Source organism: Cebus imitator, unplaced genomic scaffold (assembly GCF_001604975.1).
Source record: "Cebus imitator isolate Cc_AM_T3 unplaced genomic scaffold, Cebus_imitator-1.0 Scaffold27, whole genome shotgun sequence".
Lineage (NCBI taxonomy): Eukaryota > Metazoa > Chordata > Mammalia > Primates > Cebidae > Cebus > Cebus imitator.
This window is the reverse complement of record NW_016107342.1, coordinates 11,858,444-11,885,029: the sequence shown is the minus strand read 5'-3', so window position 1 is coordinate 11,885,029 and position 26,586 is coordinate 11,858,444. Positions and strand designations below refer to the sequence as shown.

The window sequence follows — 26,586 nt, the reverse complement described above, 5'->3', positions numbered from 1 at the left end:
TGGGATTACAGGCGTGAGCCACCATGCCCGGCCCTAATATTAAATTCTTAAATAATAAGAGTAGAGAGGCTGTCAGAATAATGACTTTATATATTTCCATTTAACTAGCTTTTTCTTGCACACTACTTAAGGTAATATCAGCCAAACCAAAGCTTCACTGTAAGGCATGACTTTTGACTCAGATGTCTATCAGGGAAAAGAAAGTACACAAACCTTGTGCCCTAATGCGCTAGAGTCAGACTGCCTGGCTCAAATTCTTCTTCAGTTCCTTCATAGCTTAGTTATCCTTTACAGGCTATTCAACCTTTCTGTATCTCAATCTGTTTATAAAATTAGAACAGTACCTCCCTCACTTGTTGATGAAAATCCTGTGTTCCAAAATTCATGTTCTTTCTACTCTGTCATTCTAGATAATAGAAAACAAGAAAGAACACCATAACAAGCAATAAATATGAGATAATGTGTTCTCTGTTGGGGATAGCTATCCATTTTTTTCATAAATATTGATTGAATGCCCATTATACGTCAGACTTGATTCTAAAGGATATGCTCCTTAAATGTCATGCCAACTTCTAATATTTAATTAAAGAGCAGGAAAGGGCCTGTTGTTTTTGTTGCTGTTGTTGAGTGTTGTGGAGTGTTGGATAGTGAAAAAGGTAACTGAACTAGAATATGTGACCTTGATGGCAAGCATAGACCTCCCAGGTTGCTGCCCTTGAGCAAGTCTCTTTTCTTTCCTCCTGAGTACTCAATTTCTTATCTCTAAAAAAAAGACTAGGTAACATACTGAGCCAAATATTATTCACAAATATAGGGTCAGATTTACAAATTTTTGATAGATATAGGATACAACAATGAGATATAATGGGGTAGCAAAGATGAATTATAGGAAGAGTGGGTAATACTTCTCATCAGAAACATCAAGCAAACCTACAAAAAGAGATGCTGTGGCTACAAAGACAGATTATGTTATATTCCAGACAATCTTGGGTACTGGGAAAGGATCCTGGAATTAGTCTACTGGCAACAAGGCCACCAAAAGAAGCCAGTTCCTACTTATTTCTCCCATGTCATCAAACGTGAAGCCCAGACCTCTGTCCATTTCATTAAAATTATCTTAGATTTGTCTTGCTTCTCCATGGTGCCTATGGTTTTGTCTACTAACAAACTATGACTAAGATTCTCAAGTTATGTGTTATGTGTGTTCACATAAAATAGCACACTATACCTTAAAATGTAGCCAGATATTGTATTCAGCATCATCGTTGTAATTTGTATTTACTGTATGGTATTGAAGCTAATCCTATGTATCACTTAGTATGTGAAACTCTCTAGAGAATATTTTGAGTGTTCTCATACAACTTTTTAGATGGCCCATAAATCAACAAGGACTTTCTTTCAACAAACCAGTCATTTTATCCTTTCTTGATTTCTAAACGTCTCAAACTCACATAACCCAAAGTTAGTGTTCTTTCTTTCTCCTTGAAAACTACAATCAGTATTTTTAAAACATACTGCTCCTATATAGAGAAGCAACACATATATGACAAAGACAAAAAAATAGAACTATTTCATTTCTTGTATCCAAAGAGAGTGGGACATTCTGTCATTAGGGCAGATACCTGCCAGGCTGTGCTTTCTATACTTTTGTTTTACTTATTGGAATAATGGTTTAAGTTGCAGAACCAAAGAGAACCGAGACAGGTTGGAAACTTTTCAAGGTGAGAGTGACCAATAATAAACCAGAGGAAAGAGACTGAAAGAGAAAAAGAGTCTGTGGGTGCTGACTTTTATGTGATAGTGTTGAGAAATTTTGAAGGAATGAATGGGATAATCTTAACATGTGCCACACTGTACAAGATGCTGGGACAGAGTTCAGGAAAGATTTCGAAGGTTTTCTCTGACTTAGTAATATAATTTTAATTTGTTGCCTATTATAGCTGATTTTACACTACATTTTTAGTGGTAGATTTTTTTTCTCTTTTTTTAAATTTTAAAAGAAAGTAATTACTTTTTATGGGCAAGCAGCATGCAAGCACCTTCTTCAAGTTGATCATAAACCAGAAATCTGGCAACTTCTAAATTGGAAAACTCAGGGTGGCATTAAGAGCAGATATTGCTGGAATGTTGATTCTCATAACAAAGCTCACCAATAGGCTCACTTTTCTGAAAGAAGGCAACTTTGGTGGCAAGATTCATTCTTCTGTTCATATGATGAAACCCTAACACTAATGAAACGAGTTGGGGTGTACAATGGGGAAGCACACTTACTGAAAAAGTATTTTCTTTTTCTGTTTTTCTGATCTTTGACTTGGCAATGCTAAATTTAAAAATGCTAAGCGGAAAACTATACTTGGAAAAAATAGAAGCTATTATAATAAATCAGAATACTGAAATGTTCACTGTCAACTGACCAAGGTAAAACAGCCTTTTGTTTTTACACTTTTGGGAGTGTTTATTCTTTCATTTGACTTAATTTTGTTCATGCATGATGTGTTTTCTAAAAATGGCAGAGAAGTCCCCCCCTCTCTTCTCTGTGAACACATAGAAGCCTGCGGGTCTGGCTTTTGTGGTCCTGTCACATCATCCATTAAATATGGTATTTATTTACCTCTCCAGCATCCTGTCTTTTGGAAGTTCATTGAAAGGATGAACTACATCCCCTTTTTCATTCATTTTCATTATCTTAGAGTAGCCCCTGAACCATAGCCTATCATCAAATCGCTCTTCAAGGCATAGTCATATTTGAATTGAGATCTTTCACATTATTCACTGCCATTGTAAAAATATCAGGAAATATTTCATTGATATAACAATTTTATAGGGGAAGTTAACAGATTCATCTGAAGTTTCTAGCAATATGTGAGGTTTCCTCTGGATGAGTAACGCCTTTAAACCCACTCCTAATACATTTTCTGGAAACTATTTGAAAATAATATATAATCTGTTTGTCGCAGCTTCAGATTCCCCATGTCGTCTTCTTTCCTTTCTGGTTTTGGTTATGCTTAGTCTAAAGTCACATGTGTATTTGAAAACAAAAGAACAAGGAATTCTACACCAAATTTCATCTCACCAAACCCTTGTTTTCCCCCTACTCATGTAAGTTCCTAAAATTTCTTGCTTACTCTGCATTAATGCTGAATTACAACATATAGAATGTCTCCCAGTGATTTCCAACCAAAGACATTACATATCTGTTTCCCTCTCTGTTTATTTAATAAACTCAGTAGACCCACATTGCCCTAACCAGAGTAACAGAACCATTATTAAAATTATGTAAAATTTAGAACTTCACAACATACTGATGTTCTTCACTCTCAGCAATTCTGCTGCTTAAATATTTCAAAATATATGTTGTTTTCAGTAGGTTGATATAAAAAGTTACATTGTTTCAAACTTGAAGTCATTTTAATCATTAAAAATAAATATAAACCCCTATTTTATGTTTGACTTACCCAAAATTCTTCACAATGCCCATGCGTTAATGGTAGAATTGGAGACAACTCCATATTTATGTTTTCAAATACCAGAAGACTTATTGCAAGCTATTGAAGAGCAGAATTTTACCCATTGTACATAATGACATGACAGACAATTACGATGATTTGGAGATTCATAAAAGTTGAAAGCTATATCCTAAGTATCAACAGATACTTTCTGGGCTTTTCATGGGAACGTGGGCATTGCTAATGTTTTGTCAAAAAGAAAAAATAACACTCATGAAAGAAGTTTATATGTCTAGAGAGGCAGGACAGGACAGTCTTTGGAAGGAAAAAATACTCGACCAGCAGTCTAATCTTTCATAAGAAAAAGAAGCGCCTCGAATAGGAAGGATGATTTACTTTTTATGCTATTAATATAGCCTTAATAAAGGGATTTTAATGTGAATATGCCATGATTGTTCTCGCCTGTATGGCAATAGAGTAATTTGACTACTTACAGAGTAGTCATCTAGACACATGATGATTCTTCAGTGTTATTATATAAGTAATTGCATTTTAAAGGCTATAAGCTTTATAGGGTCTTATGTCTAGCACTGAAGTTCCAAAAGGCTAAAATAAATTATAACATTCCACCTGTCACTCTGACAACCTTTAGGTTTGCATAGAATTATTTCTTGGTAAGTCCCAGACTCCATCTATTTACTTATTTCCTATGTGTCAGAAATTATGCTGCGTTCTGGATGAGGCAAAATAGTATAACACCTTCAGTAGCATGAGTCCTATCATGCATATAAGACCCACTGTGAATATATGATAACTGGATATATTTTCTTAAAATCTCTCTTCTTATGGACTGTTCCCTAACCATAATATCGACAATATTAATCACCTCTTCTAATACCACACACTTTCCTTCCTTGTTTTAATCTTATTTTTTTAGAACTTAACACTACCTAACCGTGTGTGTGTGTGTGTGTGTGTGTGTGTGTGTGTAAATTAGTTGTATTTTTTTGTATTGTTTTGCAACTTGAGGGTAAAATTAATGAGATTAGAACATTTTATCTATTTTTGTTCAGTGGTGTGTTCTCAGTACCTACAACCTAATGCAAGCTTAATAAGTATTTACAGAGTGAATGAAGACGGTATGATTAGTAGTAGGGTGAACTTTTACAGTGATGTGGTAACACAAATGGCAGCGCCCATGCTCATTGAAGTTTTTACAGGAAAACCATATTTAATCTGAGTTTTCATGGGTAAGTAGAAGCTCACCATAGGGAAAAGGCAGCATGGAGAGAGGCTATTTCAGGAAGAGAGAAGAGTATCTACAGAACATGAGGATGTATGCTGAAAAATGGCAGGCAGTTCTAGGATAGAGAATAAAGGCAACAGGTGTTAAGGGAATTTGGCAGGGGGTGGGATGGTCAGAAAGGGTCAGAGAAGAAGATTACTGAAAGAGGATCAGAAAACAGGTAGAGATTGGACTAAGAGTCTTTTATATCTTGGTTAGAAGTTTAAATTTCAGCCTTGCAGCAATGAGTAATCTTTGAAGAATTTTCTGCAAGGCAGTGGAAAGATCAGATTTGCCCTTGAAAGATCACTGTGTTGGCAGTGTGGAGGATGGATAGAAACTCGATATTTCTTGAGTAAATGAATGATTTCTCAACGTTACTTTAGACCTTACAATTTGGTGATTCTTCAAGCTTTACTACAAATATTGACAGATTGAGAAAATAAATAACTCTGAGTGATGGAGCAGCTCTAGTGAGGAAGACAAGATTGCACCCAATTTTTCAGGGCATTAAAATTGGGGAACTTTCTCTAAGCTTCTTACTATTTCTGCAACTATTCCTATCATTACGCTAATCTAGCTTACTCATTAATAATCTACTTTCTCCGAAAATCTTTAACTGTCTTAAACAGAAGCTTTCTACTTTAAAAACAAAAACAATTTTTGACTTTTTGCTGTCTGCCAAAATTGATTTGCTGCAAATCGAGTTTAGCTATGCACTTCTTATTCATTATGGAAAGTAGTTAATGCAAATTTAAATATCAGCACTCCCCACCACAGATAAAAACAAACTTACATAAAAAACAGATTGCCAGGCAGGCTTTGAGGAGTCTCTGATGTACACACATTCAGAATGATTACTTGTTCCAAATTCCCTTTCAATAACACACCTCTTATTCTCTCACCTACTCCAATACGTTGGGAATTAGGTCTTAAATGAAAAATAATTTTCTCAGATGGTTGTTTGAATGTGGTTAGCATCCTTAACCCTGAGTATAAAAGTAGTATAGGCAATTTGGTAATCTTTTTTTCAAAGCCTAATATAACGCATTTATCAAGAACAGAAATTAACTATAGATCCTCTCTAAACTGCTATTTGTATGTAAATATCAACAAGTTTTTTAAGATGTATGAATTGGCTTAATTAAAAAAAATGCTTTTGACCTAAGTCTTCAGTTATAAAATTATTTTCTCAAGGCAAAGTTTAGGTAGCAGTATAGTAGAGTGTGTATTAAGGAAGTACTGAGCTAATTTTCTTTAATTAAATAAAATTTTTCCCTGCTCAGATTATATAAATCAGCTTTGGTACCATGTGAAAAAAATTTCATTTTTCATTAATGAAATGATATTTTGTGTAAACTTTGGCATAAATTATTTACAAATTTATACTATGTTAGTAAATTCTGACCATCCCATGGAAAAGTTGAGAATATTATGCAGCCCATGGCTTGAAAAGGACATTGTATCACATTTATTCATTTTGCACATTTTTTACTGGGTGCCTCATAGATGTCAGGCAGAGAGGAGCGATGACCAGCAAGATCCCTTCTGTGACAGCACTTGCACTTCAGTAAAAAGAGGAGAAGGGCAATAAACAAATAAACAAGTAAACTGCAAGGAATATCACATAGTCAAAAGGGCTTTGCTGAAAGTAGAACTAATGAGGAAGGCTGCAGGGCTGCTCTGCAGGGCTCTTACGTGGTCAGAAAATCGTTGCAGAGAAGAAAAGACTTGAAGTTGATCTCTGATTTTCTCTTACTTCAATAAGGTGTGATTCAACAATAATAGCAACAAATCACACTAACAGTTCAAAGGTTTGCGTTGATCATTTACCACGTTTTTAAACTTCATACTGTTAACATTTTACAGTCACCCGCATCATTATTAGCAAGTGGATTTATTTTCAATCTCATTTCCTAGTAATGTGATTTAAAACTATCTTAAAAAAAGGGAATTATGGTTTCAGTAGTTAAAATTATTTTACAGGTTTGGAACATGTGAAATCAGAGAAGAGCTACAAAACCTAAGCCAGTATCAGTTCAAGCTTCCCCCACATGGTTTTACTAATACCCTTCAAATTCTGACTTCTGCCATTCCAGCCATATGTCTCTTTAAGCAGATACACTCTGTAGTGCCAAAGTGTGTCAAGGACATCACTAGGTTACCAAAATCATTTTTATGTGCAACTTCTTGCAATATTCCAAAGTACTCTTCCACCTGAACCCCACCCCAACCCCTAAAATATAATTTTAATAACACACATTAAAATGTCATGCTGATAATAAACTCAGAGATATATTACAGGGAATCTGTCTGTATTTTTTTTAACGCTTTTGGCACTAACATAATGGCGTAAGCACATGGACTCACACACATTGCCTAAATTCCTTTTATTTTATTTCTTTGCAGGTTTTGGGTACAAAGTAGTGCAAAAATTTGTAATTATATTATTCAGTGCATAAATGTTAATTTAAGAAAGAACTAGAATGCTAGGAATATGAATTTGTGTTTTCAAGATATACTAAGAGAATAGAATTGTACATATATGTGATGTGGCTTTTCAGTTTCTGCTTGCAGTTTTGTCACCATATTATCTTGTGTTGCTGCTGGGGAAAGCAACAAACAGTGGCTTTTGCCATCTCAGTGAACAGAGATCTCTGGAAATTGCACCTGTTCATTATGTGAGAAATCCTTCTGTGGGCAGAGAGGAGGGATTCAGTTTTATTCTCAAACTGTTGCCTAATTCTTATAACTTGTGCATATTTTTTTGAGTCATGATTGTACAATCTGCTACTCATTTAGGGATAAAAACACTATTGAAATTGAGCATACTAACTTTAACCGAGCTGCATTTTTTATGAATCAGGTTGTAAAGTTGACTACCACAATACAGTCATGTCCTGTACAAATTAGCACACACATACACACACACTCACACACTCGCAAACACACCAGGGAGACCATTACGTTAAACACTTGGAAACTCATTATTCTTCCAAAATAAAGAGTTAATTTTTTTTTCCCTACTGCTCTTTCCATCTTTGAAACACCATGAGTCACGGTGTTTCCCATTTAACAAACACCACGGATACTTTATTGTCTGAGAGGCTTCCATGTACTGCAGTAAATTTGAATTGGATATGTTATGTCCAAATTGACAGTAGTGATTAAGCCAAAAATAAGTGCATTTTCCTTTAAATGTTAGCTGCCGCATCAAGTAACATTCCCTACATTATGCTATACTGAAACAAGTCAGTCGGCACAGACCAAAATGTTGATGGATATACAGCAGATCAAAAAGAGGAGAATCATTTTGAAGTGCTCGCTATCTGTCTGAGACGATAGGCTTCTGAATTTGTACCTCTTTGCAAAAAGAGACTTCACATTATTTTGTCAGTTTGTTTCAATTTGAGAGGTGTTGAAAATTGGTATTCATTTTTTTTGATATAACCCTTAAATTGTACAATTTAAGAAAACTGACTGAAAGAGATAAATTAAATGGGTAGAAATATTTTCAAATCAAAGACCAACTGACATATATAAAAATGATGTATGTTTCTTACATGGTCCACAGGGAGACTTCTGCAGGCTTGCTATGATCTCTACAATTTGCTTCAGGGCAAACTAGATTCTGGGATATTCTATTATCCCTTTGGTCTGTTTATCATGGAAACTGATGTACAAATCGAGAGTTCTTTTTGGTCTCTTTATTTCTATATGGTTGGAACTAGTAAGAATTCACTTATCTCATGTCCTCACCTTCGGTAAAGTGCTACAGAAGAGTTCAGTGACCAGTAATCAATTATTATTGAGAAGCAATCAATTGCTAATTTCCATAATTATGCACATCTAAACACTATGAACAAGAAAGAGAAACAAAGCTGCACTCCCAGCATTGCCTTGTTAGCAGTATTTTGTTAACACAGGCTCTAAAAAAAGCTGCCGCAGCTGGTACCACAAATGTGTTTCCAGTATTCAGGCCATCAACGTGATTCGTCGCTAAATGTATAGAATCAGCTTCTTGCTAAAAACTACAATTACAGGTGATATACAGATTGAAATCACAGGGCTGGTTTGTCGAAGAAAATTGTCCTAATGATGGGTTTTCGGATGGGGAATGCAGCTCTTTTCTTTCTCTGTGATGGGTTGTGAAGGCAGCTGCACCTGCCTCTATGCTGTATTCTGCCGCACTTAATGATATCTGATGATATCATTAGGCAAAGTGTTCATAAACAGATGTTGAGCCTGTGCCTAAATGCTGTCAGATGAGCGGTTGCTGGCCTGAAACAGTATTATTTATATAGAACATTTACGTTTGTTATGTTAATAACCCCACTATTAGCTCTCTGGATGTTGCGTTAGGAATGTAAATGTAGTTAATATGAATAACAACCTCTTTACTCTTTGTGCTGCAGTTGAGTATAACTTTTAGGCTTTGGGAGAGAAACAAAGATACCCCCACCAAGTCCTTTTGACTTCATGATTTTTTTTTTTTGGCACCATTTGCAATTTTGATCAGAAGATAAATGGTAAGAATCCTAGGACAGATGTTAAATATTAGAATTTGATTTGCTTCATAGTTCATAATTTTGAGAGACTCTGGTATCTGTGAGTTATTTTGTGTGAGCCTAGTTTGTTACCCCAATATATCAGAGTGGTGATCATGGACACTCAATTGACAAGTATCCATTTCAACTAGAAAGTCTTAAACTGTCAGATATGAACCCATTTTTGTTCTAGCTCTTTTACTGACACCATCACATTTTTCCTCTCTAACCTATTGGGACACTAAGGTCACATGTCACAGTCATTTTCGACATATTTGTATTGGTGATTTAGGCAATACCTTGATGTCATACAATGCCTCAAAATGTCACATGACAATTACTGCGTGTGTGTTTAAGCCAAAGTTGAATTTTATGCCTCATAGTTAATTCATGCCGAGTAAGTTATGTAAATTCTGACAGTCATCAAATGCGCACTATTTCTCTGAAATACTGTTCTACTGTGATAGCAACATTATTTTTTTTGAAAGTGCCTTTGTCATTCTTTATGATTTTTTTAACTCTTTCAGAAATTTTTAGTACTGAAAAATGGCACTTGCCTGTTTTCCAGACTAGAAAAACTGTTATTTTGAATCTGAATCGTTAATGAAGAATAAAACCAAACAGTGTTAAACTGGTGCTTCATTACAACCATAATTAGAGGTTAGGGTGATTTTTGAAGTGTCAGTCTCATCTCAAAGCTTATGAAATCATTCACGTTGCTAAAAGTGGTAAAGGTGTCCATGTGTGTTGGACTGTAGGTGTTAGCAGCAAACTACAGATACATGTTTATATGTATGACTTCTCTCATTCCCTCTTATACCTAAGGATAGTCTCAATTATCTATTATTTTAAATAATTAGAATGGAATTTCAATGATGACAGTTTTTCCCATGCCTCCACTACCTGTCGTTTCAATTCTGATCTTCTAGAAAATGCTGAAAACTCCAGATTCTTTTTATATGGAGATTTACCACCAATTTTCAAAATAAGGAAATGGGAAAAGTAAATTAAGTCAGAGGGTGTTCTGTTCTATATGAATCGCTTCCTGACTACGACATTTACGTAGAGTAGAATTTTAAAAATCTGTAACTGTTTGATAAGAGAAATTTGGGTACTGGAAGGAATGAAATAACTCCTAACATCCTGAACAACACATACAAATATAAAATGTCAAAGGACTCTGAAGACGTATCAAGTTATTTAGACCTTCCAAAGTCTATTTTGACATTATTGGAAGTTGTTGAGAAGAAACGTGAGGATTGCCTTTTTATTTGTTCATCTAGTCAACACTTAGGAAAGCCAGCCAATAAAAATGTTCCTTCTGAACTTGGAAATTTAGATTGATTTGAGTGAGCAGATAAAAGGAACTGCTGAAAGCATCAACTATTGTTGAAACAAGATCAATTCATCGAAGTCTATTTTAGAGGCATGGAAGCCCACCACTATCTCCAAGAAGTCTTCACTTCCTGTCTTCAGTGTCAGTAATTCTGACCAGTTCCTTAGGATGAATGCCTATCCACGACATTTATTAATTCACTTTCATTCTTAAAGATGGAAAGTGATGCAAATCATTTTAACTTGTAATTTTCTAAAATATTTCAGCTTCTTAGGTTGAAATTGGGTGAGGGTCACTTTGCAAGTGAAGACATCTCTACTGAGGCCAGTTGGTATATTCTTTTTTAAAATATATATTTGTATTTCCCTAGATAAGTAAAAATTTTTATATAAATTGTTTGATGCATAATAAATATCTTTTGTATTGGTATGATGACATTGTTAACCTATGTGCAGGGATTGTTGCTTTTCCTGTGTCCCACAACAAACTCCAGAGTCCAAGTGTAAAGCACTAAAGCAATGAATAAATCTGAAATCAAGCAATGTGAATTTCAGCCTTAGCTAAGCAACCACTGTGTATGGCTGAACAAGTGCATTACCTTTCAGGGCCTCAATTTCTCTGCTATAATATATTCATGCTACCTTACTTGCTTGCTTCTTGAAGGATATGCATATGGATGATAAAATATTAAGACCTATAGAAGAAGAATGGTTTATGAGTCCACCATTTCAATTTAAGCTTAGTGGCAGTTAGTTAAAATATAACAGTCCTTTTTGACAACACATTAAAATAAACACTTATTACAAAATATCTCCTTGTAATAATAGCAACAATATTATCATTTTTATTATTCTGATTATTTTCTTAATTTTTTGCATATACCCCCAAAATGGAAAGAGTATATAAAAATATATTTTACCATCAAAAAAAAAAACTTTATTTTTGGATTATCTTCCCTCAGTGAAAACTACTTCAGGTCAATACGTATTCAGGCTTATAATTAGTTTAATTTTTAGCATATTTTTTAAAAGTGTATCTTTGATTCACTGATACAGCACTTTGTGCCTCCCATATGTATTCTAACTGGAATGACCAGGGATTTTTATCATTTGCCTGAGTTTCAACATCTGTAATAGTTAGAAGATTTCATGTAGAACTCTACACTCATGAATATAAGAAAAGTTTTTGCCTTTTAAAATTAAAGCTAGTATCTTCAAGACAGATCATAACTCATTTTATATCAAAGAAAAGTTGAAAACTGCCTAGAGGATGCTAATCCATTCATTATTTTATTTTATATTTTTCCAATATATGAAATAATGTGTTTTGTAGTCAGATGGCCTCAAGGAGCAAATAGGAAATATGAAATATTTAGTCAACTGTCCCTGTTCTCTTTGTGTATCTTACTGGTCTTCATTAAAATATCTGTTATAGTATGTAAATAAAGCCAGTTTGAAAGTCTGGGGCTTATATTGCACCCAGAAGCTCGTCTGGGTCTCTATGAGAGAAAGCTGGAGTTGTAAAGGAAGTAGACATGCTGCAACTGGGAAGGTTAAAAGTTTCGGAATGGATTCAGTATGCACCAATTATGCTTTTGACAATAATAAGTGCAAAATATGTGCATGAATATGAATTCCTGATTGTTATTTAGTATGTATAAGGACTACTAGTCTATTCTTACCATTTTGTGTTGGTCTTTCAGTCTAAAATAGCCATAAGCAGTCAACTAATAATAAGTATATCTTGAAGGATTATTGTGATTGATATGTTTTTGACAAGGCACATTCTTCTACTGGGTGTTTTAATATCATCAGGGAATTGTCCAGCAAATAACTATAGATCTCAAAGCTCATTTACACCTGGAAAGGAGGAGAAGGGGGAAAAGGGGAGAGAGGAAGTGAGACTACTGAATTTCTGGATATAACACCATTAATCAGATTTCACCTTCATTAAGCAAAATGCTTAAATGGACAAAATATATTTGTCATGATGAATAGAATTTGCCCTAGGTGGTCGGAGTTACCAGTTTCTTGGGTCCATTTCTTCTACAGGAATGGCTTTTTAACTTGGGGAGATATGTAATGCCTATGGTAGTGGCCCAAATTTGGGCATCTGTAATTATGTTAGCTTGCAATTAAGCTGACTTGTGGTGGGAGGATTAATGTCAGAAGATTCCCCATTTTTCAATCTTGTGTCTACATCAATAAGATCGAACTAATTGCTAATTGGCATTTAGAAAATGAACTACTCTGGTACCCTGGAGCTTTGCTGTAATATGGCATGGAATTAGGAATATGATATTTCTCTCTTCGATAACAAAGAATGGTATTTACTCCAGAAAGTCATAGATTCTCATTATAATATTTTTTATCAAAAATATAAATAAAAGGATCAGTTCACTATAGAACATATTTATTTAGAAGATGTGGATTTCCTAGAAACCAGTATCTTGTACTAAATCGTAAGAAACAGACAAAAGAATTAAGACAAAGCTTCACCCTGAATAACCTTTATTGTCCCCAACTTTCGAACAACATTCCGATTCTCTGTAGTCTGGTTTACATTTATTGCAGTATTTTTAATGCCCCCCCCCTTTTGGCAAAGAATACCCTAACATATTTAGTAATTTTTAGGTTTTTCTGATGTATTTTCCAGAGAAATATATAGTTTAGAAAACATTTGTTTAAAGAGCTTTCTTTATGTACTACTGCAATCTAAATAAATAAATATTGTTAAGAAGCTATTACCAGAAAATTGTTTTTAAGATTCATTTAATAGACTTTCAAAAAATAGATTTGCCTTCCTTTACCTTCTAGGGTCATTGAAATAAAACAATAATTTTTTTTCTTTCCTTTTCTTTTTTTTTTTTTTGAGAGGGAGTCTTGCTCTGCTGCCCAGGCTGGAGAGCAGTGGCATGATCTCAGCTCACTGTAGCCTCTGCCTCCTAGATTCCAGCAATTCTCCTGCCTCAGCCTCCTGGGTAGCTGGGATTACACCACACCCGGCTAATTTTTGTATTTTTAGTAGAGATGGGGTTTCACCATGTTGGCCAGGCTGGTCTTGAATTCTTGACCTCAGGTGACTAGCCTGCCTTGGCCTCCCAAAGTGCTGGGAATACAGGTGTGAACCACTGTGCCCAGCCTAAAACAATGATCTTTAAAATGTGGCTGTGTTCAAAACACCTAAATATTTGGAGGTTAATTTCAATCACACATGATTAGTATTTTTTAAGACTAATATTTTCCAAAATGTGGCCCACACTTTTCATGATGATCTATGGAAAAATTATCTATGGTCAAATAAGTTTGAGGAAATTTGTATGTGTTATATTTTCTACATGAAGAGCCACAATACAAATTAACATCAAGGTTGTGAGAAATCCTCAAAAATATTTCTTTGTTTAACTTAGATTTTAAAATATTTATGTAACTATGGAATATTATTTTCTTTTTGTATTAAATACTGCAGAACTGATGGTAGACCAACTCACATTGACTAACATTTCACAAATTCTTTTGCATGAAAGGCATAGACAGATTATTTCTATTTCTATTAGTTTTCATTGAAAAATTCTAATTTCTTCCACATTCTTTGAATCTGCTAATTGGATAGCTAAAATATGTTACTGAGCTGGAAATAAATCTTCCTTAAAAAGTGTACAATCTTTGAAAGTTCCATTGCATCATCATTATCATCAAAACCATTTATTTATAATTTTACTCTAATAAATAGGGTTTCTCCTGTTGAAATGACACATAACATTGAACTAGAATACTCCTTTGTAAAATAATTAAAAGAAACATTATTTTTCAAGAAAAGGATAGATGTGTAATACATTAATAAAAAATTAGAAGGCAGATGAGCAAGAAATGATTGACAAGGGGACCTGGTGGCACGTGTTTATAGTTCCAGCTACCCTGGAGGCTGAGCGGAGAGGGATTGTTGGGTCCAAGAGTTTGCGGCTTCATTGAGCTATGATCACACCACTACACTCCAGTCTGGACAGCAAAATGAGTTCCTGTCTCTGAAATTAATTAAATAAAATAACAGATTGATATTGAATGTAAGGCCAACCAAGATTAGTCTAGCCCTTTAAGAGAAACTTGTTCTGATATAAAGGGTTTGGTGCTTTTTTAGCAAAGTGGGAAAATGCAACTGTATACTTATGTCTCACTAGTTAATATCCTACTGGTCTCTACACTCCTTATGCAGGTTAAATATAAGGTAGTTTTGGATTGCTAAAGATCTTTCCATTTTTTTAGCATCTCAAAATTGTTACTTATTCCGTTAGATAAATGAACCTGTGTCCAAATTACATGACACAGGAGATATCCAGAAATACCGCCTAGGGTTCTTCAACCTAAAACCGATGAACGAAAGCTTCTTTTCATTCCAGGATCCTAAAATTGTGAGATGGTTGCAGCCCAGTTTCATAATTTCCATATATTTGTTGAGTGGCTGGGAAACCAAGGTACTATAACTTAGAAACTGTTTTAGAATACACTGAAATTATCCTGTGGTATCTTAGACATGCATTTTTTTTTTTTACTATATTTCCTCAGAGCATCAATAATTGTCTTTTCATTTCAAACATATCAAAAACACTATGGTGACAAATTATCACTGTAGTTTGTTGCCCCAAAGTTGTAACGATGGAGCAAGATTTTAAGGCTCTGAAATGATGTCTACAGAGTGATTTTTACCTGCTCAGGTATTTTGTTTTTCTTCAAACAAGAACCTCTCCCTTGCCTTGGCCCCAGGAAAACAGAAATGGCCCTCTGAACTCCTTCCTGATAAATGGATTCTGAACAGGAATGACAGTTATCCCACATTCATAGTTTAGAATGAGAAATTCACATCATCTCCAAGTCTCTTCACACTTTCAAAGGGAACTGGTAAACTCTGAGGTTCAATATGAGAGGCAGTTTTGAAACTACAGCTCCTCCCTCCGAGGAACTGCATTCACCTCGGTTGGAGTGAATAAGTAGAAATCTGTGACACAATGATAGTGGCGACATTTGTGCAAACAAGTGTCTCATTGAAAGCAAAGAAGCACATTGCTTGGGAGAATCCCTCAGAGCCCTAAAAGTAAAAGTATGGCTGTCTACGAGCACACTCATACACACAGTAGTATTTCAATACTGCTGGCGTAGCTAGCAAACAAAATATGGTTGAAATGGTTTAACAGTCCTAGAAACGGAAGGCACCAGTTTAATGAGGTCTCCTCTGCTTGAAATTAAAGTGGAAGGAGTTTTACAGAGAACAGTATTCAATAACAAAATATTAAATGATAAACACAGATTGCTTAAAATCAGATGGGCCATTTTAAGAAAAGCATTTTAGTTCATCATGATATGTAGCACCTTATTTAAATTAGGAGGTGTTAATTCGTAGCTTGAATAATATATTAATATAATATGTAAAGTGAATGGCATTGTTAATCACAGTCGCGCCTGGAACGACTTTGCTTCTGTGCACTGAATGTTAATTTTGCAAAACATTAATTTCAAAGATTTTGCAGCAGTGCTTTTGTAATTAAATATTAATGTCACATGTTATTGCAGTAGCATGTTTATGAAAGCCGGCAACACTTCAAGTCAACTCATTTGTTTTTATATTTATTCTTGTACATCTGCAATCCCTTCCATTTCACAATTTCAAAGTGAAGGCCATTTTGAATAGTCAATATGTGAACATTTTTCATTGTAAGCGTTTTTTAACATCCAACAGGGTAAATATTTAATGTTGTGTTTTTAGCTGGTATAATTTTTGAGAAAATTGGCTATAACTTTTAACAACTCAAAGGTACCTAAACTGTCTCCAGTTTTGGCTTAAGTGATCTGAAAATAAAGTAGCAATAAATGTGATGAAGCTGTGTAAAAATATTTAAGAATTAGAAGCCTTTATATGAAAGTTTGAAATTAGAATTGCAATTCCATGCACAGGATATATCAGCATTTACCAATTCTCCATATAATTTTTATTATGGCACTGTATTATCTCAAGAAAACTGAAAAGACAGCGTAGACTTTCGGTTAACTTTTTTCAAGTTCCATAACTAGACAAAGAATAGAAAAATCTTGCTTGTCAGTGATGTGATTTACACTTATTACATGTTCTGAAGTTATGCATTTGCATTAAAGGAAAATCTGTTTTATGCTCACCGTCTTATTCCAAGTATATCCAGTATACATGTCATTATATTTGGTTTGCCCATGACTATTTTGACCAAATCACTACGGCTGGTAAGCTTGTCCATGATATTACCAATCGGTTAATTACTGTTAGCCTAACAATTAAGTCATTTTCATTTTTGAATCTTGACAAGAAATAACATTCAAGGAATGATATTTTAAAGCTGTTATTTTATCCGTCTAGTAAAGTTGTCTTTACAATCAAATCCCTAGATACATTTTGTCTTTTGAATTATGGAATGAGTTACCCATAGTACCAAAAAAAGATCAGGAAAAATCAAGATATATTATGTTTGGTTATGGGCACATTTAACAGTTAAAAATTATATCTGCACCTGATGTTGCATGTTAACAGCTAATGCCATTTGACAGTGATGAAATTAAAGGATGAAGAAGAGATACAAACTACATTTTACAAGCATGATGGGTCTCCAACAATGCCATTTAAATATTATTTGTCACTATTTAAAATGAACCTTTCCCCTTTAAGCTATGCCATTACGCTCATTTGTCCTGTCACCACTGACAGGCTATATGACTCACACACAAAAATGGTCATTAGGTACTGCATCTTCATCTTATTAAAAAAAAAAAAGAGAGAGAGAGAGAAAGAAAGAAAGAAAGCATTCTGATGCCTCTAAAAGCCTGTAATTATTTTCATCCAAAGAGACAGTGTTGCTCGGAAGGTAATTTAATAACCTTTTGCATGTACCTGGGGAATGCCTCTCCAGGGAACCAAGGTGCCGACATGCCATTCAGTCGTCAAAACATGACCTTTAATGGTTGCTTGGAGAGAAGTTAGCGTGGAATGTTGTACACAGTGCAATGCTAATTCTGCTTTATAATATATGCAAAATTTAGTTCTTGAGCAATGATCTTTGTAAGATGAATTAATATAGGTACTGCTCCAGGAAACAAAAGAAATTGCAACATGAAGGCCCCACCCCCCACCCTCTACCATGATCTTTTATACTTCAGTTTGAAGTAGCTAACAACTTGCACAATTTGTATTAAAAATAGTGCGAAACACTCCAGAAGTCTTTGCTTCCTTTCCCCCTTTAAGTTGGTTGATGAATTCTATTCTATATACTATGGAAATGTAAAACAGGATTAAAGGGATTTCTTTGATAAGTTTATTTCCCAAAATAAAGCATGGGCCCCAATTCCTTGAAGAAGAAAAAGAAATGCTTACCTTTAATATACCCTCTCTGTTTTATAACACAATTTATGTGGCTCGTTGAAATTACTAATGCAGTTACTGAGTTAATTTTAAAAAAACCCTTCATGGATTTTCATGTTGAAATATGATATTTTGAACACTTGCATATACAAAAAGATGCACAGCCTGTTTCCTGTGACAACCAGGTTCAGAAACTCCTTATTTTGGTAGTCTGATATTAGATCCCGCCTTAGTTAGAAATGCTAGGATTTCAACTCCTACCCCTGACACGCCATCCGTCAATTTATTAGCACGCTGGTGCAGTAAGCCACTGAACAGGCTATATCAATTCGTTTAGTTTTTTTCTTTAAAATGTCTGTAATCCTCAGCTCTGCTCTCTCAACCGGTCAGCATTAAAGATTTATGTTACACTTTTTTTCATTGCCACACCTGAATATGGATTACTTAAATGGGCTGTAAATAATTTATATCTGGGAATAAGTTTCCATTACTGACCAATGTTGTAATTTAATATACTGTATTATGGGTTATACAATTTTAGATTGTTTTCTGTGTGCATTCTGCAGTCAGGCAGACAACAGTTTAAGTAAAAAGGGTGAGATGTTTGTTCAGCTTATTTTCATGTTCACTCTGTGTGCTCAAATCAGCAACAGGGCTAAAGGAAGCAGAAAGCTACTTTCAACTGCATGTTTTTCTGCTATTTATGGAAATCTTTTTATTTTTTAAGACACTTGACCTGAAACAAAATGCAAAAATATTTAATAGCATATTGTTGTTAAATACAAAAGAAAATAAAATGTGCTAATGTAGGTGGCTGGAAATCTTGGTTCTGGAGAATTGAAAAATAATCTTGATTCCGGAACCCAAAGGTTAACTTTCCTATTTAATGTTTGATTCTTCTACGCATAAAAATGCACATAATAAAATTATAATTTATTTGACAGTTAGGTTTCAATAAGGCTACTGGATCAAATATGTAAAATGTTAAAAGTACAAGCTATTTTTAAAGCACAGGCAAGTGTTTACTCTTAAAAGAGCTTTAAACAATTTAAGATTAAGTTGAGTATAGTAAAAATTAATAATAGATTAATACATGAAAATCTATGAAGACACATAAGATAATGATTTAAAAAGGAATAATTTAAAAAGATGAATTAAAAAGTCGAATCAGAAAAGAAGGCCAGCATAAACTAGGGAAAAACATGCTGTGAATAAAGTCTGTTAGATCTTGAAATAGGAGAACTGCTAAATAATGCATAGTTTTATTTTTCTATCATTTGCATAAACCTTAAGAGAGTATTTATTTGTGTAAAACTTGATGTATCGAGTAAGGAGAATGAAAAAAATGGCATTCATTTTGTTTTCATTTTGGTATTTAGGAAAAATATTCTGTTACATATGGACTACTTAGACCTAATCATCTGACTGAATGTGCTGTGTGCCTTGAGCCAGGTTGGAAAGGGCTGGCTGCAGAACAGTGCCCTGGTCTTGCTGCAGGCGATGCAGGTTGGCCCATGCTCTGCTGGGGAGCAGATGGTGAGCCAATGCTTGTAGTCACACTTACCTTCCTTGCTAAATCCATAATCCCTCACTGGACACGGAGCCAAGGCAGGCTTTGGAGGCAGAAAGGAGGTTACAATCTGGACTTGGGTAGTGACTGCCAGAACTGAGAAAACAGCTCAGAAATTTCAAATGCTTAACAAGTTATCTGTCTTGTCCCTAAGCCAGTGCAGCATTTTTAAAAGTAATTAAGACATGATTGAAAATGTGTATGCCATCTAAATACAAAAATCTTCAAAAATCACCAAAACCAATCATTAAAATCCACATTTAATATGACATTATGTAAAAAATATATTTAAAATAAAATATATTTTTGTGATTGAATGAAAATATGTAAAGTAAGAAAAAAAAGGAAGCATTTATTTTTTTAGGAAAAGGCACGTTTTTCTTTACAAACCTGGACCTTATAGAAGGAAAATATTTCATACATGTCTATAAATATGCTGCATGTATGAAATATTTTCCTTCTATAAGGAAATAGATAGCTATGCAACATTATATCTATACTAACAGATTCTTCTATATGTTATTCTTTCAAAATATTAAATGAATTGTAGTTGATTTTTCTATATAGTATACTTATGGATGTATATGTATGTTTTTATATGTGTGAATGGAGTTCATCATCAACACAGACATTATAAATCAGAAAGACAAAATAAAAATATTGAGTGGGTAGCCAAATTCTAATCACTGATAATAAAAGGGATAGTAAGTGCCATCTGTTTCATGTAAAAAAAAAAAAAAAAGAAAGAAACCAACTGATAAAATGCATACATATCTAGTAAATTAAAATCATGGAGTAATTCATATAAAACAAAATATGTATAAAATGTCAACATATTCCATTAGGGTGTGATTGACTTAAACATGTACTATCTACATAATATGATATGAGAAATAGCAAAATCTTCTGATTATGGTTTATGCTATACCACAAATATTTTTTAAAATATGTTTTTCTATTAAGTGGGGGTAACAAAATTTCTTAGTTTTCTCCACTGAATTTTTATGATTCCTCATTCTCGCAAGCAACACTTTTTCTTTCAAATGATTCTTAGGCATACTTTCACTGAAGTTCATTGACTTGAGGGAATTTCTTGTAACCTTCTTTAGTCCATCTTGTAACATCTACATTTCTCAAACTGACAAAATGCTACCAATACCCTATTTGTTTATATAAATAACTTGATCTCTCCAGTCTAGGACTATCATCAACTCCTTTCACAATTCTCCCTTTTTGCTATTGCCTCTTTTTTGAAAAGTATTGTCACTCTTACTTACGCTTAGGAAAATTTTCTTAATTTCTTCTCTTCGTAACTCTTCTTCATATTTCAGTTCCTGCCAGTGTCTTCATTCCTCAATATGTCCTTTTCTGGTAATACTGTTTTCTTCCAAAATTGATGCAAAGAAATAAAGAAAAATGCAGAAGCTTCTTTCTCTGCCTCACTCAAAAATTCAAGAAATGTGCATTAATAGGAGATGTGTGTGGGTCAGTATTTATAAAAGGAGATATAAGAACAAAAATATTTATCATAATACATTTAGGAAATATGCTTAGATTTTATTCACACAATAATGTGCCTGTTGGTTTTAACTTTTATTTTAATTTAGTTTACATTAGGAAACAAAACCCTCAACTATAATGATATTTACAGAAAGCAATGTTTTTATCATTTTGGTAGGAAAATTTTACTATAGGATGACATCATAAAGTAGTTTATCATTTCATTCCCAAACCCAAAATAAGGAACTACTTTATGATATTTACAGATACCTTTTTTTTTCTTTTAAAAAGTGTTAATAACATAGAGTTTCAAAAAGGCTTGGAAAGATCGAGTTAATGTGATTTCTGTTCTCAGGTGAGAACAGAAAGGGAGAAAATTTTAATGGTTGCTTTTGACAATGCAAGTTTCCTATAAAATCACATTTCAGAAGGCCAGGCATGGTGGCTCACTCCTGTAATCCCAGCACTTTGGGAGACTATGGTGGGAGGACTGCTTGAGGCCGGGAGTTAAGAACCAGCCTGATCAAAATACGAAGGCCCCGTCTCTACAAGGAATTAAAAAAAAAAAGTTGACACATTGTGGTGGTGGTTGTCTGTAGTCTCAAGCTACTTGGGAGGCTGAGGAGGGAGGATTGCTTCAGCCCAGGAGTTTGAGGTTGCAGAGAGCTATGATTGTGCCACTGGATTCAAGCCTGGGTAATAGAGCAAGACTCTGTCTCTAAAAAATAAAAATAAAAAATAATTTGAAAATCACATTTTTCTTAATATTCTTTTGTTAATGTTTCTCTTGCACTTGGAATGTGTGCCTACTCTGAAAAATTTTGCTGCAACATTTTATGGAGATAAAATATATAATTGCTTCATAGGGGAGTTCAATTCTTCAGTATATTACTAAAATATGTATATTCTTGTTCTCTCACTTGTTGAAAGAGGTGCTTTATGTTTTCTATCTATGTAGATGAATTTCTTCTTTTCTTTCAACTTCTGCTTTACATGTTTTGAACCTATAGATGTCTATTTATTTAGGATTGTTATATTTTGCCATTGAATTCATCCCTTTTTCTTCCTCTTCATTTTTTCTTTTCCCTGAGATAGGATCTTGCTCTATTACCCAAGCTGGAGTACAGTGTTACAGTCACAGCTCAAAAGATTATTCAACAGATTATTCTAGGACATTGTAGGTATCAACAACTTTAAAGCAACAAGTCAATGTGATGTAAATTTTAGTAAAGGATAATATGGTGTTTAATATAAGACGTATCTCCTCTATCCAAGAGTTTTAAGCAAAGACATTGGACTTGAAAACAGGAAACCCGAGTTTGCATTCCAGCTCCACCTCTGGCAGACTACAGAAATATAAGAAGTATTTATATCTCTGGACATTGGTTTCCTCACCCGTATAATTATAACATTTTTCTAATGATTTCTAGTATTTTGATCACCTACAAAACAGTACCTGGCTATGTGAAGGTGGAAGAGTTAAGTACCAATAAATAGCACAGTATAGTTTTATCTCCAAGCAACACATGATTACCGAATAAGAGAATCAGGCAATTCTTGAAAATAGGTAAACATTTATATGGATTTCTAATGTTTTATGTTCTAAATTTTTATTGTATAATGTTTAATATATAAATTGAAACACACTTTGGCCACTTTAGTTGAGACATTAACAGTGGGAAATGTCTCTTTGTAGATCTCCAAACAAAATTATGTAACATCCTCCATGTCTCAGAATATTATCACCAGAAATGCCACTGGCACGTTCCATGCATGAGTTCAACATTTTTAGGGAATCTGAGGTCCCAGGATCGCAGAGAGAGGAGCTATATCTAAAGACACTAGGGAGAAAGTGAGTAGCAGAAGTGAGCTCCACAAGCAAAAATTATGTACTCAAGATTGAATTAGAAATCCAATTCATCAGAATCCTTGGAGCTGGCTTCTGATCTCTAGCTGAGTCTTCAGCACTTTGATATGTCACCTATTAGCCACCAGAGAGGCATGTGTCAATTCTCGTGTAGTATATAAAGTCTCCAATAATTATTATCTTAACCATCAACATTATTATAAACATTGTTAAATAAGAGACACCTCTGTATTTCCATAAAAGGGAAGAGCACTCTTATGGCAAAGGACCTATTAAAGAATTGGAAATGTCTAAGTTGTCAGAAGTTACATCTTTTGGATTAAGTATAAAGCAGAGATCTTGATGTTAATGGTAACAGAAGATTCTGTGTTGCCATCTGTCAGGAATTATTTACCAGTTTGTGCTGACCAAATTCCAAATTAAGGAGCTCCATTTACTGGCTCAAACTTACCCTCTGTCGTAATTAAAAATAGTGTCCATCTTTACTATTTATGACCTATTATAAGATACATGGACTTTGATGGACTTTGAGATTTTTTTTAACAGATTCTACTTCCTCTTCTTTAGTTCAGGTTCTCATCATTTATTGACTGAATTTCTACCACAGGTTCATAAACAATATTCACATCAGATTTCTTGACCCACTCTAAGCCATTCTCCTGGGGCTGGCTGCCAGAGAGATTATTCCAAGATGCAAATTGTTTTTCTGGTTGTTCAATGTTAATAATTTCTCTATGAATCCCAATAGCCTTTAGAAAAAACAGTTCAAACTCATCACTATAACTTTCTAAGTTGTCCGTGATCTGGCTAATGCTTATCTGTCTTGCGTTACCATGCCAAACTGAAGTTCTATCCATCCTGGAAAACTTCCTACAAGTTATCAAACTTTAAGTTGGTTTCTCAGGCGTTTTTCACAACGAATGCTGTTTTCTACCTAACCACATTTCCTAATTTTTCCTCCAAAAGGCCATTCTTAATCACTTTCCTCAGCACCGAAGTCTGGGTGGATGTGTCCTTCTTATGTGTTCCTACAATACCATGAATTACCACAATTATATATCAGGGTATTGTCTGTTTCCCTGTGTCTCCCATTAGAATATGAACTTTAAGTTCAGGGGCCAGGTGATATTACTTTTTGTACTTCCAAGGCCCAGGCTATTTTGTGGCAAAATGCAGTATTTGGCACAGTTGAGCATTGTCCTAAAATACCTTCTTCTCTGGGCTTCTTTGGCATCATAAGAAACATTTCTTCTGTCTCTTTGAGAATTCTCCCTCCTCCTCTTCACCTTTTCTTTGTGGAGATTCCCAGGGATCAATCCTCAATGCCTTTATTTCCTTAATATCTACAATAGTCTAGATAATTTTATACAGGACCAAAATCTTTACAGTCAGTCTTCACCATAGATCTTCAGACCTATACATTCAACTGTTTCTTTGATGTCTTTATTTGGATGTTTAATATGCATCTTAAACTAACAAGACTAAACAAGAATACTTATTTTCCTTCCCACTCAAAATCTGTTTCTCTCTTGTTGTTTCCCACCGTAATAAATCAGCTACTCGAACTACTTGTTTGTGTAAGGTAAAAATCTAGGATTCATTGGTGACTCATATCTGAACACACCCCAATCTAAATGATCACTGTGACCTCTCAGCCCTGTGTTAAAGCAACCTGAACACACCTGCTTGTTTCTGTCTCTATTTAGCCATCCTGGTCCATGTCATCATCATCATTCTCTGGACTACTGTAGTAACCTTCCAGTTGGTCACCACACTTAAACGTTCTAACTCTCTTATCATACCTTCTTTAGGAGTTGCCAGAATGATCTTTTAAATCTGTAAATAAAGTCAAGCCATTTTCCTATTCAAAGCTTTACAATAATTTTCATTCCATTTAGAAAAAATTCTGACATCTAATCCTGGCTTAATATTCTCTGCATGATTCAACCCTCTCCAACATTCTAGCTCCATCTCATCCCATTCTGCTCTTTTCACTTTGCTATGAACACACTGCTCTTCATTCATTTTTTTGAACATGTTAACTCAGTTTTGTCCTAAAGTTTTGTGCCTACTGTTTCTTCTGTCTAGAAAACTCTTGGCCAGGTGGAATGGCTCACGCCTCTAATCCAGCACTTTTAGAGGGCAAGGAGTAGGATCACTTGAGGCCAGGAGTTTGAGAATAGCCTCGCTAACATGGCAAAACCCTGCCTCTACTAAAAATACAAAAAATTAGTTGGGCATGGAATTGCCTAAACCCGGGAGTTGGAGGCAACAATGAGCCAAGATTGCACCACTGCACTCTAGCCTGGATAACATAGGAAGGCTCTGTCAAAAAAAAAGAACACTCTTGCTATTCTATTGTTCTTTATATAGTTTTCTTCTGTCATTCAAATTTTACCTGCCTGCCAAGGCTTTCCTTAAGTGCCATTTCAAAAAGTAGCCACTTAGTCATTTGCTATCACAACATTCTATATACCACCTACCATTATCACATATTTCTCTGCATATCACCTATCATTTTAATACTCTGCACAACACCTATTATCACCTATATGTGTTTGTTAGCCAATATTGATTTATCATCTCCAAACTCACCAAAATACTAACTTCATCAGATCATGGGGTTTGCCTGTCTTGTTCACTGAAATATTTCCAACACCTAGTACTGGGTTCTAAACAGTAGAAACTCAAAAATAATTGTCAGATAAAGGATTTAGCAGTTGCATTGGGAATCAAGTTTGAATGAGTGAAGCTTATTTGCAAAATAGTACTAATACATAAGTAGTAGAAGAAGGTTCCATGTCTTTTCCTCAAATTTTAAAATGGTTAGTAAGATCAATGAGCAAGATTAAAAAGTTTCTTTAACAAAGACACCAATTTCTAGGGTAGAGAAGGACCTTATAAAGTATTTGATGTTGTCTTAAGAGGTACTAGAGAAGCCAAATCTCTCTTTCAACTATTTCTCCCTAGAGAAATAAGCCAACAATCAAAGAGGAAACCATAGCAAAAAAGCAAGACATTCAATTACCCATTGTATAAACTAACAGATACCTGAATATTATAATAATATTGTAGGCACAGATTTGCCTTACTCTTGTACTACTATATAATAGAAATTTAATTTTTTCTTTCCTTGGTTTTTTACTTTGAAATTGTTTTGTTCTCTCACAGAAGTAGTTTAGGATTCATTTAGGAGTGGGAGTGGGAAGTGAGAGGGACAACATTTCATTATTTAAGAAATATTAAAGACTTTCTAAGGAGCTTAAAATCTAATAAAAGATATAAAACATGAACATAATATTTATGTGCTAGACAATTACAAGTATTATATTATCAGTACCAAGTAAATGCTGAGAAACTTCAGAAGGGAGAAAAATTACATCCCAATGAAAAATCAGTAGGTTCATGTATTGGCAAAATCAAGAAAGCTTGGTTTTGAAGTACACGCAGAATTTTACCATGTTTCAGATAGGGGAAGAAAGATATTTCAAGGAAAAATGACTATCACAGCGTACGTGTACTATTTTAAGTAAGTCATTTCAGGCCAGGTGCAGTGGCTCACACCTGTAATCCCAACACTTTTGAGGCCAAGGTAGGTGGATCACTTGAGGCCAGAAGTTCCACACTAACCTGGTCAACATGGCAAAACCCTGTCCCTATA

At 34.4% G+C, this 26,586-nt stretch overlaps 1 protein-coding gene and 1 long non-coding RNA gene across 5 annotated transcripts in view; one reads left to right on the top strand and one right to left on the bottom strand.

The window, feature by feature from the left end:
• Positions 1-26,586, top strand: part of ARHGAP15 (Rho GTPase activating protein 15) — a 640,576-nt gene that overhangs the window by 210,191 nt on the left and 403,799 nt on the right. The window lies entirely within an intron of this gene.
• Positions 1,643-26,586, bottom strand: LOC119470304. The gene is made up of 2 exons (XR_005199191.1): positions 14,531-26,586; positions 1,643-12,473 (listed from the first exon to the last, which is right to left on the bottom strand). It is a non-coding gene; the product is annotated as an uncharacterized LOC119470304 (long non-coding RNA).